Source organism: Triticum aestivum, unplaced genomic scaffold, assembly GCF_018294505.1.
Source record: "Triticum aestivum cultivar Chinese Spring unplaced genomic scaffold, IWGSC CS RefSeq v2.1 scaffold36336, whole genome shotgun sequence".
Lineage (NCBI taxonomy): Eukaryota > Viridiplantae > Streptophyta > Magnoliopsida > Poales > Poaceae > Triticum > Triticum aestivum.
This window is the reverse complement of record NW_025225521.1, coordinates 1-4,806: the sequence shown is the minus strand read 5'-3', so window position 1 is coordinate 4,806 and position 4,806 is coordinate 1. Positions and strand designations below refer to the sequence as shown.

At 49.5% G+C, this 4,806-nt stretch overlaps 1 pseudogene; it reads left to right on the top strand.

Moving 5' to 3' along the window:
* Positions 1 to 456: 456 nt before the first annotated feature.
* On the top strand, positions 457 to 1,615 carry LOC123172237 (BTB/POZ and MATH domain-containing protein 3-like; annotated as a pseudogene).
* Positions 1,616 to 4,806: the final 3,191 nt, after the last annotated feature.

Sequence of the window (4,806 nt, the reverse complement as noted above, 5' to 3'; positions counted from 1 at the left end):
AATACGTTCTGTTTTTTGGAACGCGGCACGACCGTTTTTGGAACATCTTAGCTAGCGCCAGGAGGAGACGCAGTCAACCAGGTGCGTCCGAGTCGAGGTAGCTAGTCCCGGCGGTCACGACGTTGCATGCGTGCACGTGCGTTTGAAGAGAAGCGGCATCCGTGCACGCGGCACCGGCCGGCCGGAAGGCAGGAAGAAAACAAAAGGACGACGTATAGAAAAGCGCTCTGTTTCGGGTTCCTGTTCGATCGGTATCCCAGCAGCTATCGGATTCCTTATATCAGTTTGGGTACAATACAACCGACGTGTGTATCCATATAAAGACGGCAAGGCGTGCACGCAATGTCCAAATCTCACACATCCGACGCCAACGACGACCCTGAGTTCGATCGATCGTGAGGCGTCGCCCTTGATTCTCCACCTTTAATTTGTCACCGCGGGTTCCCTTGATTCGACATGTCTAGCAGCTCGGCCTCGCCGGCTAACTACGATGAGCACCCAGTGGAGACGTCGTCGTCGTCGAGATCCCTGGCGAACACCGTCACCGTGGCGCACAACTTCGAGATCACTAGTTACTCGCTGCTCGACGGCTTTCATCCCGGCGACTACATTTGCTCGAGAAGGTTCACCGCCGGTGGTTACGACTGGTGTATCAGGTTCTACCCTAACGGACATACAGAGGAGGATGCTTTCTACACCTCGGCCTTCTTGTGTCTATGTCGAGGAGAACCATGGCCGGGCGTAAGAGCCAAGTACACTTTGAGTTTATTGGATAGGGACCGGAATGCAACCATACGAAGAAGCGCCTTAAGACATATCTTTGCGTCGACGGGTTGTTATTATGGCTATAGTAGGTTCTTCTCTAAGAAGCATATCGTCGATGACTGCTTCACAATCAGGTGCGTCTTGACCGTCATCACGCAACACACGGAGGACCGAAGCTTCGTCGTCATCCCCCGGTCGGACCTCCGCGACCACCTGGTAGACATGCTGGAGGGCGGGGAAGGCACGGAGGTGACATGGGCGGCCAATTGTTCCACGCTCATAGATGCATGTTGGCTGCACGATCACTAGTGTTCAAGGCGGAGCTCTTTAGCGGAATGGAGGAGAACGCTACTCGACACATCAAGGTCGACGACATGGAGCCCACCATCTTCCAGGCACTCCTCCACTTCATCTACACGGATACCTTCCCACATGACAGTGGTGTAGACAAGAATGCGCCATTGCAACACTTGTTCGTTGCCGCGGATCGGTATGGCCTGGATAGGCTCACGGCAATGTGTGAACAAATGCTATGCGAGAGCATGACGTGCACACAGTTGCCACCACACTTGCCTTAGCGGAGCAGCACGAGTGCGTGCAACTCAAGCATGCATGCCTTGGATTCCTGTCCTCTCATGGTGTGCTCAGTGACATCCAGCAGACCGATGGATTCAAGCATCTCATATCCAGCTGCCCTTCAGTTGTAGGGGACATCATAAACAACATCACCGTCGCTAGTGGTGGTAGGGATGCCAAAAGAGCTCGAGTCGAAGCCACTCACAGCGACTCATCTTCTAGCTACACCGGAGATTTACTCCAAAATAAATTTGTAGAGCATGAGTCTATATAATTTGCAGCTCAACTGAAAATGAACCCGAGTTTGCACCAATGTTAGCTCGCTTGATTTTGGTCGACATAGCATAATTTATGTATAGCAGAACATACAAGACCTATGATTTGCAATATATTGATGTTTTTCTTTTGCGAATTGCAATATATTGATTCAACTATCATTTCCATAATTTTATTGTATCAAGCTTGTATATGCCTAGAACACACAGCCTATTCCGTTTACATAAATTATAACCTTTTAACTTGAGCATGAGTAGGTCAAGTCATTTTTCGAAAGTGAACATGCTATTTTTTATTGGCCCGAAATCCACTCAACGCCATTACAGTTAAATGTGAGCCAACTCTAAAGCCCGTCCTCTTATTCGTGTCAAATAGAGCTTACTTGTTTGATAGCCTAAGATCGCCCAGACTTCACTGTTTTGCACCCCGGCCGAAGCCCTAACTAGGTGTACACGTGATACCGGAAGCCCGAAGGCAGCACGTACGTACGTACCTAGCTCGCGAGACGATTCTCCTAGCTCGCGGGTGTGGTCAGAAGAGTTGGTGATGGAGCCTCTACAAGGATATGGGACCATAACTGGATCCCACGAGATAGTTACAAGAGACCGATTGCTTCATTGGTTGCAGCCCCACCACTGATGGTTGCCGATCTCATTGACACAACCACGGCTTCTTGGAGAGAGGACTTGATCCGAACAGTTTTCACTACATTTGATGCGGAAGCAATTTTGAAGATTCCTCTCTGTACAAGAAGGATAGCTGACTTCTGGTATTGGGGCAAAGAATCTCGTGGAAACTTTTCTGTCGGGTCGGCCTACCGCATGTTGGTTCGGACCAAATATGATAGAGAGGGCTGGCTGGAAGAGCGAGAGGAACCATCTTCAAGCGAGGGGGACAGCAGTGAATGGAGAGCCATCTGGAAGGTAGATGTACCAAGCAAAATCAAGGTTTTTCTGTGGCGACTTGCTCGACGCTCAATACCATCGAGTGATGTGTTACACAGGAGGAATATGGCGACAACAGGGCGTGCAGGCTGTGTGGGGTGCCGGACTCCTGGAGACATGCGCTGCTGAATTGTCACATGGCACGCTTCACTTGGGCACTTTCCTCTGAGGTCATCGTGGACGAGCTGAGCTCTCAACAACAAGAGTGCCCAAAGATGTGGTTATTTGCAATGATGAGAGCTCTGAAATCTGAAGATTTTGTCAGGTTTTCAGTTTCACTTTGGGCCGTGTGGGGAGCAAGGAGGAAAGCATTGTATGAAGGCCTTTTTAAACCACCCCAGGCGACGCATGATTTCATAGGCTCGTATATATCTGATTTCCAGGTAATATCCACAACGAGAGCAGGGACAGGAGGTGGATCCGTTCGTCACCCAGCTTGGATTGCTCCTCCTGATGGTTTTGCGAAGGTGGACGTGGATGCAGCTGTGGGCAATCGCAGCCGGTTTGGAGCTGTGTCGGCTATATGCAGAGACCACGTCGGCAATTTCCTGGGAGCGTGAGCGATCATATTCAAACATATCAAAGATCCCACGACGTTAGAAGCAATGGCAGTACGGAAAGGCCTTGATCTAGCAGCTGATCTAAGCATCACAAAGGCACATGTTGCTACAGATTGCAAGGTTGTCGCTAGTGAGATTGGCAGGAGAAGTACTGCGGCATACGGACCGGTGGTTAGAGAAATTGAGTTGTAGGTATCCTCTTTCATTTCATGTAATATAGTCCATCAGTCTAGGAGCTCAAATTTCGATGCTCATAACTTAGCAAAGCATGCTTTAACTCTTAACGTTGGCCGCCATGTTTGGTTAGGCCAGCGAGTAGGCATTCCTTTCGTCCCTGAAAACATTGTGACGACGTAATAAAGCTTTGCGAGGTTGCCTCAAAAAAAAACTTGGTATCCTAGTAGTATATTAATTGGTTCTCCTTGAGAAAATAGCTTACATATATGGGAGTGCAAGGTTTCTTTCAAGCTTTCTATATACGTATACATACGTAAACGAGACCCGCTCACCTGTTGCCCTTGTCGTCCGCCGACTTTTCCATGGGAAACATCATCTCTTTCTCGGGAGAGGGGTGGTCGACGTGCCTGACGGAGGCCGCCACCGGTGCACACAATTTCAAGGTGACAAACTACTCGCAGCTCGACGGAATCGGCGCCCTCAACCATGTAAGCTCGAAGACGTTCAGCGTCGGTGGCTATAACTGGTGCATCGATTTCTACCCTGACACGTATGTTGGCCACGCGTTCGCCCAACTGTCTCTTAAAAGAAGGGTGGAGCAACCGGGCGTGAAGGTGAAGTTCATGCTTAGTTTTCTGGGGAACGATGGCAAGGTGTACAAAGGCATGGAGCCTGTGGCGGCAACACGAGCTATTCTGTTCAAGGATGGTATTGGGATTCTTCTTGGTTGGGAAGATCCACTGATTACTGAGAAGTGCAAGTTGCAGGACGACGGCTGCTTCACCATCAGGTGTGATCTAACCGTCTTGAAAACAAGTGTTGCATAAATGATGTGCCCAGCAGCAGACCGAGTCGACTGGAGTGATGGTCTAGTTAGTTGCTTATCAATTTGCTTGTAGAACATGGCTTTATGGACTATTATAATCGCACCCAAGAGGTGTGCGCCTTCACCATCCCAACCCCGCCGTCAAATCTGCACAAAGATTTTGGAAGGATGTTGAAGGACGAGGACGGCGCAAATGTCACCTTCATCGTAGGTGACAAATCATTCCGTGCTCATAGTCACGTTATGGCGGCACGGTCGTCGGCCTTCAGGGCAAAGCTTTTGGACCTGATGACAAAGGAGGACCCTACAAAACCCGTCAACGTTCATGACATGACGTCCGGCATCTTTGAGGCACTTCTTCATTTCATGTACGCCGATACACTCCCATATGGTAGCGATTTTGAAAAAAACAGGGTATTGTGGCATTTGTTTGTTGTCGGAGATCGATATGGACTGGAGAGGCTAGTGACGATTTGCGAAGTCCAAGCTGCAACGGTTGGTATCCCGCAACAACGACTGTGTGACGAGTAGGTGTGTTTTGACTGTCATGAGGAAGCATCGCACCGGAGAGGTTCACACCTTCGCCATCCCAACCCCACCGTCAAATCTACACGAAGATTTTGGAAAGATGTTGAAGGACAAGGATGTTGGCGCAGCCCTAGAACTACCTCTCTCTCACACT